The 16,345-nt window shown below is 41.1% G+C and overlaps 6 non-coding genes and 1 pseudogene across 6 annotated transcripts; 4 read left to right on the top strand and 3 right to left on the bottom strand.

The window, feature by feature from the left end:
• Window positions 1-730: 730 nt before the first annotated feature.
• On the bottom strand, window positions 731-803 carry Trnar-ucg (transfer RNA arginine (anticodon UCG)). The gene has a single exon. It is a non-coding gene; the product is annotated as a tRNA-Arg (tRNA).
• Window positions 804-4,123: 3,320 nt separating this feature from the next.
• On the bottom strand, window positions 4,124-4,197 carry Trnat-ugu (transfer RNA threonine (anticodon UGU)). Its single transcript has one exon. It is a non-coding gene; the product is annotated as a tRNA-Thr (tRNA).
• Window positions 4,198-8,398: 4,201 nt separating this feature from the next.
• Window positions 8,399-8,470, top strand: Trnaq-uug (transfer RNA glutamine (anticodon UUG)). Its single transcript has one exon. It is a non-coding gene; the product is annotated as a tRNA-Gln (tRNA).
• A 4,372-nt stretch (window positions 8,471-12,842) lies between these two features.
• Trnas-gcu (transfer RNA serine (anticodon GCU)) lies at window positions 12,843-12,924 on the bottom strand. Its single transcript has one exon. It is a non-coding gene; the product is annotated as a tRNA-Ser (tRNA).
• A 602-nt stretch (window positions 12,925-13,526) lies between these two features.
• Trnaa-agc (transfer RNA alanine (anticodon AGC)) lies at window positions 13,527-13,598 on the top strand. The gene has a single exon. It is a non-coding gene; the product is annotated as a tRNA-Ala (tRNA).
• A 474-nt stretch (window positions 13,599-14,072) lies between these two features.
• Trnaa-agc (transfer RNA alanine (anticodon AGC)) lies at window positions 14,073-14,144 on the top strand. The gene has a single exon. It is a non-coding gene; the product is annotated as a tRNA-Ala (tRNA).
• Window positions 14,145-14,205: 61 nt separating this feature from the next.
• On the top strand, window positions 14,206-15,262 carry LOC138827986 (eukaryotic translation elongation factor 1 epsilon-1 pseudogene; annotated as a pseudogene).
• The last annotated feature ends 1,083 nt before the right edge of the window (window positions 15,263-16,345 follow it).

The raw sequence follows: 16,345 nt of genomic DNA, 5'->3' as shown, positions 1-16,345 counted from the left end.
ATTCTTGGTATAAACTTGAGACCAAAATGATTAGTCATTCATGTTAGACATAATTTTATATCCAGTTCCTTTTTCCTACAGCATAATCTTTGTCCACGTTATCTAAATACGCGGATGCATCTTGCCGGACTCTCCTCTTCTGGAGAAGCTGTTCCCTGTCTTCTCATTTTCACCTGGCTTTCTTTTTCTTTCTTTTTCTGCTTTCTGTTTAAAGCTGATTCCTCGGATTTTGAGGATAGAATAACTCGCCCAGCGGGGTGGAGGAATGCTGGAGGAGACAGAGGCAGCGCGTAGCCTCGACACCCACCTGAATAGGTTCTTCAAGTCCTTTGGAATGTGGCAGTTTCCTTTCGAAAGAGGGCGGTATTGAAATGAAAATGACAAAGTTCTCAAAATGCAGAAACATAAATACCTCTGCGCGTTAAATATCTAATCTATACTGATCGACGGAAGAATGGGTGGGTCCCTGAACGTGGTGGGGGAATAGGGGTGGTGTCCTTTATTTTGATGCATTTGGGCTCCATCTACTGAGCCCACGCAAGCCATTACAAGTGTGGCTCATGCTCCATCCCCTTCAATCACATTCAGTACCACTCTCCCCTCACCCAGGTATCTTGGCAAAAGCTGAAGTCCCCACCTTTTACATTCCGTCGGATCTCCAGCGACCTCATCTTATTTGAAAATCAATAGCAGAAAGTTCAAGTTCTGAAAGAGTAGGAAAAGGTTGCTCCAACCACGAAGGGATTCGAACCCTCAATCTTCTGATCCGAAGTCAGACGCCTTATCCATTAGGCCACGTGGTCCCGCACAAGAAAACACATGAAAAAGTATAATATGTGTCTTCAATTTTGGCAGTTGGACCATTATATGTTGTTTTATGTAATTTTAATAGAATGACACGATCTTTTAATTTTTATTTCAAAGATCCTGCAATTACCCATAAAAGCAAAATAACCTCCAACTTTACACAATAACAGGACAATGTAAAATGCAGCTTCCAAATTTCTCCAGATGCCTACCTCTAACACAAAACTTTACATGAAAAGTTTGTGCAGCACCACAATGCCTCTGTCATACAATAACATGAACTGTAAAGAAAGAAAGAAAAGCATTAAACATCCCATGGTAATCATGGATACCAATACTCAATTTTCAGTCAAGATTGAGACACAATACGAAATAAGAAAATATTTTAATACACAAAAATGATCACCAGGAAGCTCAATAGTTACAAATTTTAAAAAAACCTAAAAGACTCTATTTAGAATTTGGAACACATGGATAATACCAGAAATTTCCACTTCTATTCCTTATAAGGAGGAAGTAACCAACATCACACACACTGATTCATACTAAACTGAACATACTCAGTAATGTGCCCACCCTATTCACCCTATGTGCATATGTGTAGGATCCCCAATAAAATCCTCACATCTTTGTTACTGGAGAGCATTGCTTTGCAAAATCCCCAGTGTTATTCTTACTTGAAATAAAATTTTCTCCCCTATTTTATTTCCTAGTCCAGCTTTTCTAGCTTGCACTCACCAGAATGTGAACTGAGATACGGTGGTGCACACTGGCAATCTTAGTTTGGGAGTCTGAGCTAGGATTGAGAGTTTCAGGCCAGCTTGTGCTGCACAGAGTTCCAGATCTGTTTTAGTTACATAGGGAAAGTGATTTTTTTTTAATTTGGTCACAAGAAGTGGTGGGAGCCTTAAAATTATTGGAGAAGATAGTCCATAGAAGAGATTCAAGATGCTATTTGGGACCCATGAGTTCTCAAAAGTTGCTATAAAAGTGAGCCTGCCCCATGAAATTGCTTGCTGAGTTCCATTTTCAGATATGATCTCTTCTCATATGCACTCTCACTGTTGTGACGCAGCTGTTAGAACTTCACCTAAACAATGCACCTATCACCAGCCCAGCCCCATCTTGAACTTGGAACCTACAGACTAGGAGTTCAATAAAGTTTTCTTTATAAGTTTATCCTAGCTCACATATTTCATTTTGGTGACAAAATTCTAATAATACTAGCTTCTTTAACATAATAACTATTAACAATCAACTGGCTAGGGCATTTTGCTCTTTCTTGTTAGAAATCATGAATAGGAAACAGGCTCCTCTTGAATTGGATTCCAAATTCTTGCATCCAACATGCTGGAGGATGGACTGACAATCCCAAAAACTTACAGCTGCAGACCCTGAGAGATAAGGATCTATTGTGGGTTGGAGGTTTATTGCTCAGGGCTTTAATCACCAGTGGCTCTAGAACTTGGCAGTGGTTGTAATGCTTGGTCTCCAGCAGTAAGAAGTAGCAATAGCAGACAATAACAGAAATCAACTGCTACTGAATGTGTTCTAAATGTGGGGACCCTCGGCTCTGACAGCAGTTAGTGACACAGCTCGCGTGCCCAAAGGATTTGGGAACCTGGGACCTAAAGGCTTGGCAGCATCCTGGACCAAGATTTTCCAAGGCTCACACTGACAGATGTTTCTTATCTTCAGCTCTTCACAGCCTTCCTTGTCTCTGTTGCCTGTGCTCACTCTGAGTCACTCTCTGAACTCTTCAGCTGCCCTCTCTCACTGCCGCCGCCATCTTCTTTTCTTGTTACCAGCTAATTCCAGTCTAATGATAAAAATTAAAACTAAGCAAGGGGGGCGGGAACCACTGGACAGAAGCCTTTTATTTATATAATGTGAAAAATACCAGAAGTTGTCTCTCCGGTTATTTCAAAAGTGATCTGAAGAGCCTGTTTATACAATGGGAAATAAGAAAAACAAGAGAGTGCTTGTATCAATCTTTGCATTCTTTCATGCAAATGATGGACTGTATTGAAACCAATCACTGCACAGTGACTCATGCAAATGAAGGACCAATTGATTGCACTAATCAGGACATAGCCCTTTTGCTGTGCCACCTGAGGAAGTGTGGCTTGGGTGAAAAGAGCTGCCAGAAATAGTTTGTAGAAACTATTTTAGATGGTCTTAGTTGGGGATAGTGTCCTCTGAAGCCAGAGTTGTGCTGCTACAGCTAGCAGCTGTGGTCTTTATGTAAGCTTCCCTCAAAGAGACTGCAAGATGCTGATTGCCATCTCCAGAGTTCAGAAAGCAATCAGGGTGTTATGTGGCAGTTACTTGGCTGATGTGCTCATTCTCTGTTCAAAGCGGAAAAGGCATCAAGGAAAAAGCCTATCCATTGTTATTTAGGTTGTCAAATCACTGTGTTAACCAATGTCTTACCTTATTTGAAGGAAAAATAAGTCTTTCAGTATCAGAAGTTATGCATGTCCATTTCTCACATGCTCTCTGTTGCTAAATTGATTTGTCAAGAGATGTTACGTTTAGGTTTAAAATGTATGTCAGTAGACATCAATTGACACATCTTTTACAGGTCATTTTACAACATATGAGAAATTCCTATTGTTCACAATCTAGAGGGAGCGAGAAAGGAAAGGATGGAGGGAGGGAGAGGAAAGGAAAGGAAGGAGGGAGAGAGAGAAGGAAGGCAGGATGAGCAGGGGGAAGGAAGGGCCAGAGGAGGCTTTGAACCCTAAAGGCAGGAAATACAGAAACTGGAAGCATAGATTCATTCATGTACTAATTTATTAATTTAACAAACAGCTAAAAGAGACAGAGATATAGAGTCAGAGTGTGCACTCTAAATCACCCTGCTTCTTAGTTTATTGAAAGGCAGCTTGAGTCACAAAATCCCAGAAAAATCTCAAAAATAGTAGTAAGTGTTCCCTTCTTAAGTATGGGTCGCAGAGTTTAGAAAGGTCTTTGGCAGGCTGCATTCTCTGTCTCTGGAACTTGTGGAAGGAGCGTGAGGTGCCATGGGGATCCAAAGGGTATCAAAAAAGGCAGACTCCCCCCCCCTCCCCCCCCCCCTCCCGCCCTGCACTCTCCCGGAAAAACTTTAACAAGTTAACTTGCCTTTTTGTTCTCTACGTTTTTCAATGGGAAGAAGTTTGTGAATCTTTCAAGTCAGTTCTGGCGATATTGTCCGGGTGTAATGGGGCGGGAATTGAAGGAGCCGGGAGAGCGATAACGGAACCAAGTTTTTATATTCTGCACCAGATCGCAAGACTAAAGGAATGATTCTTAAAAAACAACCATCAGAAAGAGGCCCCACTGGGATTCGAACCCAGGATCTCCTGTTTACAAGACAGGCGCTTTAACCAACTAAGCCATGGAGCCAGGCTGACTGGCAGTTTCAGAAAACTACTTTTATTTAATTTCTGATGACCACCATATTCATTGAAATCTTAATATATTTAAAGTCATTTACTGTAAGCTAATTGTATACATTTACAGTCATTTGGGGTTTTTTTTTTATCGTGTATTATTCACGTGGAAAGCCCTAGCCAACTGTTTATCCATTGAAAAGTACCAGACATTGAGATGCTTAAAATGTCAGCTCCTTTTCTGTGGAAATTAGAAAAGGGCCACCAAGATCCTCTTTAAATACCTTCTTTCTTGTTCCTCAGGATTTCTGCTCTCATCATCTTCCACCCGCAGACAACTTTGTAGCTCCTGATGCTTTCTGAGTCCCGTAATATCCTGCAGGACAATCACACCTTTTGAGTTCTGAACCAGCACAATCATAGTCTTTGGGACCAGAAACACATATACAGCTGTGTGAGCCACCTGCTGTGTGCTACACTCACCCTACCTTCAACCTCCAGCATTTCCCTTGAACGTGGCTGTTTACAGAATCTTATCTTTTATCTTTTTTATGTTAACTTAGGGAAACTGCTGTTTCTCTAAAGAATTATTTTCATTTTACAATCTTCCCTCCAGTCTTAGGGTCCCCCAAAATTACATGACTCCATATTCAACTCAGCTAAGACAAAAGAAGACAATTCTCAGAATTAGGAACAGCTAAGACAAAAGAAGACAATTCTCAGAATTAGGAACAGACTAAGGTTTCACAAGGTACACCTGTTCAAAAGCAGAAAACGTTCAAGTGATCCTGATTGAAACCCCAAAAACTTTTGGCAAGCCAAGGACTGTCTTTTCATTTTTATTCAGCATTATCATCCATTCTGTTAACATGTCATCATCCAGCAGGAGTCCAATGGTAGATAAAGCCTGACGTGTGTGGAATGAGGTGGGGTAACTTACTGCTGGAAGTTTCAGCAAATATTTCTGATAATAATCTCCCAGGAGTGCCAGCCAGTTATCTGCAAAACTCAAGGTGGATCCCTTCCCCAGCCCTCTATTTTCTTCAGTGTCTTTAATGTCTATCTGTTGGAAATTTTGTTTTTGAGGCTTTTGAAGTGTGTAGTTTTGTAAAAGATAAGTCATGCTTAATTGTGAAGAGAAGGAAGATTAGAAAATAATATACAACTTGCTTGTAAGTACCACAGGCATTTACCAGTTGAAGTTAAAGTAATATTGAATAGCATGGGTCTTAAATGTCCTCTAAATGCCCATATGCTAAAGGTGTGGTCCCTAACCTATGACCCTACTGAGAGTTTATTAGTAAGTGGAGACCTAGTAGAAAAATTCAAGTCATTGGAGGTATGCCCTTAATTGATATCACAACTCTGGCCCATGCCTCCCTTTCTCTTCCATGGGGTGAACAGCTTTGCTCTACCCGGTGATCCCTCTCCTGTTCACTGGCCATAGGCTCAAAACAACGAGGAATTGACAATGTACTAAAAACCTTGAAACCAAGAGCCAAAACCAGTCTTTCCCCCTCAAAGCTGACTAAGCTAGTCACAGCAATAGAAAGCTCCCTAACAAGATAAAGCTGTGTCTCATCACGATGGACTCGAACTGTTTGAGTTGGTGTCTTTGCTAAGATGAGCAAGAAACTCACCTTTTAAGTTCAAAGATTGGAATAGTAACTGTCATTAGGACTCGTCAGAGGAATTGTAACTATTGGACATATGCTGAAGAACATGGCTTGGTTCCTTGCGGCTTATATTGTTTCTTTAAAACATTTTTTTTTTTTTTGTGGTTGAGACTGTAGGTTGGAGTTTGAACTCCTCTCACCCCAGGGCCGACCAGCGGAGGTGGGCTTTGATTTGTTCCCACCAAGCACAGGATCCCCTTCCCTCGGCCACAGCCTCCAGCCCAGAGCGCAGACCGCCAAACGTGGACCAGTGCGCACGGGAAACACTTCCGGGCGGGGGCGGGCTCCACACACGCACACCAGGAAGTCCTTGCAGGGCCGGAGGCTCGCTCACTTCCGGTCCGCTCCAGGAATCGTGATGGTGCTAGACATCCCCGTGTTTCTGGAAACTTGTGCAGGACTGGTAGAATCGGGGAGGCAAATTGTCTGGAACTTACAGACCATTAACTCAGGAGTAAAACAAGTGATCTCCCATGCTGGTGAGGAGTACCACACTCTGAGGCTGCTCTGGGTTTTCCTGGAATGAGTGTCTGCATCTAAAACAAATCTCCAAGGGCATCCCAACGCTCCTTGGCACTCCCTCCCTTTTCCTTGTTAATTTCCATCCCTTCTCCCCCCTTTTCTTGTTAATTTCGAGCCCTTCTCTCCATTAACCATCACTGTAAAGCAGAGTTGGGAAAACGACTCTTAAGGTCTAATCCAGTAAGGTCTAGTCTCCAATGCCTGGTGTGAAAACCAAGACCCAGTAAGAAGGAGCTTTCCTCTTGAGTAGGAGCAGCCACTTCCGCCACAATTATGGGAAAGTGTCCCCAGAGAACGAACAAATAAAATCTGGATGGATTTTTCAGAGCTCCACACATTGCTGTGGAGTTTATCAGACATTTCCTGTGTAGCTCATGATTCTTCTAGCAGTGTGCATTCTCAGGAAAAGTATTTGAAGGTGTTGCAGACTGGGAAGGACTGGAGAGAAGGCATTTAACCACACTGTTGAAGAGGGAAGAGTTGTGAACATTGGCTTCAGTCAGAAATCTGGAAGCATGAAAAGCCTCCCACAGGAAATCCTTGCATCCTCATTTTCCTCCCCACCTCATTCTGCCCTACACCTTGTAAAGAGTGCTAAAAAAATAACAGGTCCCAGAGCATATTACTGAGTGGCTCTGCTTCCCCATTCTCTCCTTGGGTCATACTCTCCAATTGGATTGTTAAAGGAAGATCGGGGCAGCAAGAGAATTCAAGCAAGCCATCAAACATAGTAAAAATAAAATCTATTGGGAAAGAATAAACTCTGAATTGACTGAAAGTGTCGTTACTAGGATAAGAATAACCATATTAACCCTTGGCATTTGAGTACTTACTGAGATTGATTATGAGAAATTTCCAGCCCATGTTCTAGTCTATATGGGCTGAGGTCAAGAGTAAGCAACAGTGTTAAGTAGTAGTTTCCCAGGTTGGGGGAAGGAGTGGGAAAGTAGAGAGTGATTATAGGATTACAATGTAAACATGAGTATTGGCTCCATCTGTGCCATAGTATAGTTAGTATAGTATAGTATATAGTATATAGTATAGTATAGTATAGTATAGTTTATAGGCTTGGGTTTTTTGTCTTATTGATGTAAGTTAGAAAAGCAGGCAGAGAAATTCTGCTTATATAGCTTATAGGTAGCAGGATAAACTGATAAACCAAAACTTGCCTTACAGGGAGGGTTACAAAAGCAAAAGGAAAAAGGAAAAGGGGGGGGGGGGAGAGGAGAATAAAAAGTGAAGAAATAAGGATAAGAGTAAATCTTTGGTGTCACGACCTTACAGGAAACACAAAGAAATAATAAGAAAGTCATCTAGTTCCCATTGTTTATGGTCAGGGATTCTGTTGTCTTTCTCCCTTGCATAGTCTCAGGTACCATAATATATAATCTGGGAAATTTGTTGTTGCTGTGGGAGACTGGGACTTAAACTTGGTATCTGATGCTTTTGCTTGTTAGCTGGCCCTCTACCACCTGAGCCATGCCTCCAACCCCAAAACGATTTGGTGTTTATTTTTATTTTTATTTTAAAATTTTAGGAGACCATTAATGATATAGAAATTGTTTTAATAGATATTGCTAAACTGTATCCAAGAATGACTTTTATCATCAGTCTAAAAATCCGGTCTTTGTAGGACCCTTTTCAGTGGCCTTAAGAACATGTTTCTGTAAAGTTGGTTTAAAAAAAAAAAAAAGTATGCTTTTATGATGGAAATTAGGCCAGCTCCCTCTACTCCAGTTTTATCCTCAGATAACCCATAACAAATATTATGTTTCTAAGGTCCATTATTTTTCTTAAGGTGGGCATAAAGTTGCATAAACTGCAGACCTCACAACGTCTAGCTCTTCCACCCCCTTCTCAAAGCTAGTTTACCCTCCTAACGGAAGTGAGAGGGACACAATCAATTCATCATAATGCCCATTGCCTCTTGTGCAACAAAGCTTTAGCCTATCTCATTTTTTGGATTGTTCATTATCAAGGATATATTTAACCAAGACTATCCTTCCTTTTATTGTCGGTCCCATGGTGTAATGGTTAGCACTCTGGACTTTGAATCCAGCAATCCGAGTTCGAATCTCGGTGGGACCTTTCACTGAAGAATCTTTTATAACTTCTGGGTTGACATTCTAAGTGTAGAAAAACTCGTTCCTCTGCTCTCCAAGACGTCTCTCCAAGACGACAGTGAGCACGCGGTATTTGGCGCTCCTTCTCTACCCAAGAGCAACAAGTAATAAGACCTTCCGAAGGGCACCAAATTACCCCGATCGATCGCGGACCTCACCTCCCGAGTCAGACCCCTCTTCCCGACTCCATCGTGCCGAGACAATGCAACCCCAACCTTTGCATTTTCGTTTCCACCACTGCAACGTGGATCTGGAAATGGTCCTCCAAAGCCGGCCTCGGCAAGCATCTTAAGGAGCAGCCCTAAAAGCCACACTGCCACGTGTTGGGGAGAGAGGAGCGGTAGGGTAGACCGGTCTCGGCTTTGCTGATTCCTCGGGAATCCCCCCGCGTGGCATCCGCCGCCAGCGCCACTGACCGCTCCTCCTTCAGAAACTGCCAAACCAGTTCATCTGCAGCAGCCGAGAAACAGGTCCCTGGAGGTGGAGCTCAGGGACAGGAAGTGTACCCCAGAACCCTCAGTGTGTGCACAAGGAAGGACTTGTAGATATTGCTGATCGAACCTAAAAGGACATTCACAAAGCAGGAGAGGAAAACGGGAGGAGGGGGTGTACATTTTCCCCAAAAGAAAAGGACTAAAGTCGGGAAAAGAACAAGTACCATTTCTATGTCATCAGAATCTTTCAACTCACTGATTTATTTTCAGACTTATTCCTTACCGGATATTTGATTTTTCTCTACATAACAGAAAAGCAAGTGGAGTCCTCTCACCGAGTCCAAGAATTCATTAGAACAAGAACTCATTAGCACCTATTATGAATTAAAACTGGTTACAAAGAGATGCTGTAGACAATTAGCTTAAAGCTTGTAAAAACAGATTCTGCAGATTCCCTTTATGAGTGCTTGATTGAACTTCCAGTTTTTATTAGACTGTAATTGTGCTAATTGAATTGCAAGGGAAACGACTTCTTCCTTTGTGCTATTTATTGCTTGTCTTAACATATGTTATCCTGTCTTCCACTTTGTTGATGCTACTGTGATGAAATCAAATCCAAAGTATTCTCCCTGTGTAGAATCCGGAGAAACCCCAGCTGTTCTTTGCCTATGGCTGTGGGGGGAAGAGGGGAATGACAAAACTGGTTTCCAACCCATCAACATTGACTTTTCAAATTGATTCCAGGGTCCCCCACCAAAACATTATGAAATAATAAACAGAAGGAAAGACCAGTCTTCAAACACTGAGAGAATTTAATGAATATGGAAGCTTGGTACCTAGTGTGGCGATACTGGAGGTGATTGATTTAAGAAAGAAGTTCTTGTTTATAATGACCATGTCCCTCAGGAGGGATTGAATATTGTTCTCCTAGAACCTCTGTCTCAGACTGTGTCTTTTGCTTTTCAGGATACCACATGAGTTCAAAGGAGTTTTGCCCACACTGCTACCATGATGCCATCTACCAGAAGGACCTTCACCAGAACCTGTCCCATTTGGATTTTCAGCTTCCAAAACTGTAAACTAAATAAATCTCTTGTCTATAAGTTATCGCACCTTAGGTGTTTAGTTACAGTACTAGAAAAAATAAATTAATACATTGTAGGTTTAATACAAAGTTAGTATACAAGTATGTGAAGAATTCAAGCAAGCAACAGCAAGAAAATGAACAACCTAATTTAAAAGTGCTGTGGACCTAGAACAGACATTTCTCAAATGAAGACATCCAAAGAGCCAACAGGTACATAAAAACATAATCAGCCTCAGGAATCATCTGAGAAATGCAAATTAAAATCACCATGAGTAACCTAATGCCTTTTAAGAATGACTTTTATGGAAAAGATAAAAGACTTAATGTTGGCAAGGATGAGGAGGGAAAGAAAATTATAAAAGGACTCTGAAAAAAACTTAAAAATAGAACTATATGATCCAACAATACTACTTCCGAATATATATCCAAAGGAATTTAAATCAACAAAGAGGTATCTGCATTTCCATGTACACTGATGCCTTAACTAAGAATCAACCTGAATATCCACTGAAGGATGAATGGATGAAGAAAATGTGGTATAGTTATATAATAGAATATTATTCAGCCGTAAAAAGAATGGAAATTTTGTTCTTTGAAACAATGAAAACAAACCTGGGGAACATTATTCTGAGTAAAATCATCTGGGCATAGAATGAAGTACTACAGGATTATATGTGGAAAAAGTGAATTCATCAAAGTAATGAGTAGAATGATAGGTACCAAAAGCTTGGTGGTGGTTGTGGGGGTGGGGTAAAATGGAGGATTATTGGTTAAAGAGAACAAAGTTTTAAATAGACAGGAGTAATAAGTCCTAAACTCTTCAGCACATCAAGGTAAAATACATAAAATGAAATTTAAATATATATATTATATATATAAGGGCGCTGGTGGCTCAGGCCTGCAATCCTAGCTACTCAGAGGCTAAGATCTGAGGATCATGGTTCAAAGCCAGCCTGGGCAGGAAAGTGGCTGAGACTTTTACTACCAGAAAATTGGAAGTGGCACCGTGGATCAAAGTGGTAGAGCTCTAGCCTTGGAAAGAATTCAAGGACCGTATCCAGGACTGGAGTTCAAGCCCCACCACTGACGAAATAAATCAGTATCTGAGAGCTGCGGCATGGTTCATGTGGTACACTACATTCCTAGCAACCTTGAGACACTTGAGTTCAAGCCTTCAGGGCTGCTAAATTGATAAATAAGAAAGTAATTACATTCCAAGATAACAGCAGGGAAGTTCTGGGAAGATTGAAAACCGGAATAGCTTTCAAGGGCTGGATGTTTATAGAAATAAGGAGAATTCTAGATGATTGTCTATAACATATAGATACTCGAGCCAGGGCTTTAAAATAAATATAAGCCAGGCTCTGGTGGCTCACACCTGTAATCTTGGCTATTCAGGAGGCTGAGTTCTGAGGGCTGCAGTTCAAAGCCAGCCTGGGCAGGAAACTCTGTGAGACTCTTATCTCCAACTACTCAAAAACTCAGAAATGATGCTGTGGCTCAAGTGGTAGAACACTAGCCTTGAGCACAAAGAGGATCAGGGATGGCACCAGGCCCAGAGCTCAAGCCTCAGGTCCATAAATATCTAATACTTCATTAGATCACAGATTCAAAAACGTATTACTGAAGATGACAATGCAATAGATTAAGGCATAGACTATTGCTACACATTCAAAATGATGTGCATGTTCGTTATTTATTACAACATAGTTTTTAACAGTAAAACAGGAAGAAAACACAAACTGTCCAGCCCAGAACTGGTTAAAAATATGCAATAACCTGTGCATTTGAATGCCATGCATCTTTGGTAAAGAGTAAGAAATCACTTTTTGTGATGATTTGGAAAGATATATTAGAGAAAAAGAGCAAGATGAAGACCAATATGCATAATGTGTTACCAGTTTTACTATTCCTTTATGAGAGAAGAATAGAAATATTGAGCCAGGTGCTGGTGTCTCACGCCTATAGTCCTAGCTACTCAGGAGGCTGAGATCTGAAGATGGCAGTTGGAAGCCAATCAGGGTAGGAAAGTCTGGGAGACTCTTAATACCAATTAACTACCAAAACACCAAAAGCTGTGGTTCCAATGGTAGAGTGCTACACTTGAGCAAAAAAGTTCAAGAACAACACTCAAGGAATAGAACTGGCATATTTACACTTGCATACACGCACACGCACACACAGAAATAGAAATATTTATTTTATGTAATGTACAGTCATATATTCTTAATGGCATTCCAGAGGAAATTTATAATTACTTGCCCGTGGGTGTAAGATTTTGTTGTATGGCTTTTTATTCTTTTGCAATAATGTGAGTTAAAAACTTAAAGGAAAAGAAATATGTGTTCCCCTCTCCCATGAAGTCCCAACAAATGGAGATCAGAAGACTAAGATCTAATTAGGAATGGAGTATGGGGTGTATTTTTCCAACTGTCTTGAAGTAGAAAAGCACACTCCTTTTCAAAACTAGAACTCCTCAAGCCACAGTAATTAAATATTTTGTTAGTGGAGGAATCTTTTAAGTTAGCGACGATGTTGAAAAATGATGTGTGGTTAACAGTAGGTTGAAAAACAACCTGTAAAATTAAGTACATCCAGCAGTGCTTTTCTGTAGTCCGGAATTAATTTTTCAATACTTCCTCAGAAAGCCTGCAGAGTCCCTGGCGAAATTCTACTCAATTATTCATTTACAAACATGAGAATGGGTCTGCTGCTCAGTACTGAAAACTGAGGTACAACACAACAGAGATGAGAGGCAGGGAGGCAGAGATAAGCAAGGATCCTCATTGAAAGGATTAAAGAAAACTCTCCTGCACCGACGAGGATGGGATTCGAACCCACGCGTGCAGAGCACAATGGATTAGCAGTCCATCGCCTTAACCACTCGGCCACCTCGTCACACGGAAGCTGTCCCAAAATCGTTTTATTCCTCCTGCAGTTTATTTTGGGATAATCATCCTTTTTCTGGTTTAATCCGGACCTAGTCCTCACAACCACACCCAGCAGCGCATACATTCAAGTACATCTCACAGCAAACATCACTTTTCAAGGACAGCGTGATTCGGTTGCTTGGCAAGTATGAAATGTAAAAGGCAGTGCGCCCAAGTACCCACCGTGAAGATACTCGTGAAGCTCGGGGATGAACACAGGACTTCGACGGCGATCCGCTGACCCGTGTTCCCCCAGAGCCTGGACTCCCTCGGTCCGTCCCTGCCTTCCGCATTCGGGAAACCGATGCCCCTGATGAGAACAATTCCCCGGGATTTCAGGTGTCTGAAAGGAGGCAAGTTGACGATTTAAGAGAATAACCCCCGGCATCGCTTGGCGGTGGAAGGCAACTGCTGCCCGGGAAGTTTGCTGGAAGGAACCCTCGGAGGGCCCGAGCGTTATTCTAAAAATCCTAGCAGTGCTTCCCAGAACAGATACTCCCATTTTACGCTAGAAACAGAGGCAGATACCTGTGTAATCGTGTTACATAAGAACCCGAGAGAGGGCCGGCAGGGGGTGTAGCTCAGTGGTAGAGCGCATGCTTAGCATGCATGAGGCCCTGGGTTCGATCCCCAGCACCTCCAGTCATATCCTTGGTTCACATCGTTAATGTGCTATCCTTTTGTGGATATTTAGGCTGTATGGGAGAAACCATGGCTTATGGAGTTGATAAATTAATACTAAATATTAACTCATCGGCAGAAAGCACTCTTTTACTGATGGAAAGGGGGTGGGGGTGGGGAGAAGATAATTTCCAGGCGATGTATGTAAAACTACACTCTGGTTTATGGAAAATCTCAGCTGGTTCCCACACAGCAGCACCAGAATAAAGACACAAAATGAGTTGCCAAAGGAGGCTGGGTGGGGGGAGGATGTTTACTATACATATTTGGCTTGGGGGATACAGAGAATATTTGAAAGTCTTTGTTCCTAGGGAGGTGGTGCTGGGCACAGCATCTTCTTGGGCATTATTTCGCCTGGAATTTGGTTAATCTTTAAAAAAAAAAAAAACTAATTTACACGACACAGAAGGAATCCAATAACCCACAGGAACATCAGGGGGTGTAGCTCAGTGGTAGAGCGCGTGCTTAGCATGCACGAGGCCCTGGGTTCGATCCCCAGCACCTCCACTCCTGGGTGTAATCAGCTTCTTTTGACAGTTATCTAGCCTGGTTTCTGCTCTACGGAATTATGAAAGCTAAAAAAAAAGTAAAAGGGAAAGAAAAATCCTCAGTGCCGCAAACTCCCCTCCTTTGTCCCCAAAAGCTTTTGGAGCAAAGAATTGGTGTGGGGGGGGGGGTTGTAATAGCAGAAAAGTACCTTGTGGATTTCTTCCTTCTGAGTTTGTCACCTCTTACTTTACACTCTTGAATCATTGTATATGGACATGAACTCCATTGGGCCCCATTATTACTGTGAACAATAAAATGCTGCCTGTCATAGGCTCAAGAAAGGAGAAGCTGTGGAATGGAGGCTTGGATCAAGAGATAAGCATCTGCTGAGATTGCTCAAGGTCCTGAGTTTGAACCACAGAACCTCCTCAAAAAAAAAAAAAGTGATAAAAAAAAGTAAGCATATAAATGTTAACACCAGGTAAATAGAATCAAAACTGAATTGAATTACAGGACACCCAACTGATACTGCTCATCACACACATTTTAGTGACCAAAGGAATAATATTGTACTTTTATTGTTGTTAATGTTATGTTTTCTTTCTTTTTAATAGTCTGTCTTGTATTGAGTATAAGAATAGAGAACAGGGAAGTTGGCAGCGGCCATGGAATTGAAGCTGTTGGAGAAGTCCCTGGGGCTGAGTAAGGAGAATAAATACAGCGCCAAATAAGTAAGGAGAATAAATACAACGGCAGATTCCAGTTCTTCAAACAAACAATGGTCCAAGTCTAACAGGATTGACCACTATAGCCACTCACCTAGTCAAGCAAGCCAACAAAAACATTTGCTGTGGAGTACTGCAGAAGAAAAAGCAGTAGTTCAGCAGTGGTTAGAATACAGTCACTCGTGTGGACGGACATTCCAATAAAGAAGATATCCACAAGTCTACATTACAGGAAATAACTTTACCTTAGCAGATATACTATTGTATTATGGACTTCATCGCTTTATAGTTGACCTGACAGTTCAAGAAAAGGAGAAATATCTTAATGTATCCCACTGGTTTTGTCACATTCAGCATTACCTGTCTAGTGTTGTCTTCATCAAGGACAGACTGTACACTAATTCCCACTAGAAGCACTCCTCATCTGAATGATACAGAAACATCGACATGCTTAATGGAAGATAGATTCTGGACCTCACTACTAACATAAATTGATGAGTAGTCATTGTTTGTTAAAGCTGGTTAAATTTTTAAAGTACAAACTGGTGTCTAAGTACTTTGTTTTTCTAGTTGAAATTTTGCAATTTTTTAAATATAGAAATTAAATTGCTATCAAAAGTTGGTATCAAGTTATAAATTACCTTGTTTTACAGATGAGATTCATTTTAATGATAGTTGCAAATCAGTGACTTAATCCTAAAAATAGGTAATCTTTTCAGTGGGTAGAAATATTTGGCTATTTATTAACCCCTTTCATATTTTAAACTTTATTTTCCTTCTGTGATATCTACAGTCATTTATTAGCCACTTCAGTAAATTATGCAAAGAATACAGAAAGGGAGGACAGATCTATTTGTTTTCAAGTATTTATATGAACTAGTAAATGTGATTGAAAAAAAAAAAGAGTAGAGAATATACTCCCTCTCCCTATAGTCACATTTACCTTGCTACTCTACTCCTTCAAGGATAGGCAACAAAAAAATCACTGAGTATAGCGAAAGGAAAGTTGCTATAAAAATATTCCCACCTGAACACATACAAGTATGTGGTAGGACTTCATTAGAATTCCCCATAGACACAGGAACAGCTAGGGTAACCTTGAAAGCAGATGTGGGGCCTGTATACTTTATGTGGAGATGGGCTTATTGGTAGACCAAGTGCTTTACATGCATAAGGCTCTGGTTTCGGTCCTTGGCATTTCCACTAAATGGGTAATTTTCATCTGTTGGGTTAGGGTTAGGGATATCAGTATTGTATTTTTTTTTCTATTTCAGTTGAATCTAAGGTCACTTGCATGGCATAAAAGGTAACCCCCTCCCCCAATCAAGACCTGAATTACTGCCACAATATTGAACAAAGAGCTATCTAAATATCACACACACACACACACACACACACACACACACACACACACATTAACTGAAAACTCTGAAGAGAACAGAGATATCATATGTAAGGTTAAAATAAATAGATTATCATTTGCACGAATGATGG

Source organism: Dipodomys merriami, unplaced genomic scaffold (assembly GCF_024711535.1).
Source record: "Dipodomys merriami isolate MVZ:Mamm:240054 unplaced genomic scaffold, mDipMer1.0.p SCAF_16, whole genome shotgun sequence".
NCBI classification, from domain to species: domain Eukaryota; kingdom Metazoa; phylum Chordata; class Mammalia; order Rodentia; family Heteromyidae; genus Dipodomys; species Dipodomys merriami.
The sequence above is the reverse complement of the archived record's forward strand: the minus strand, read 5'-3'. Positions and strand labels throughout refer to the sequence as shown.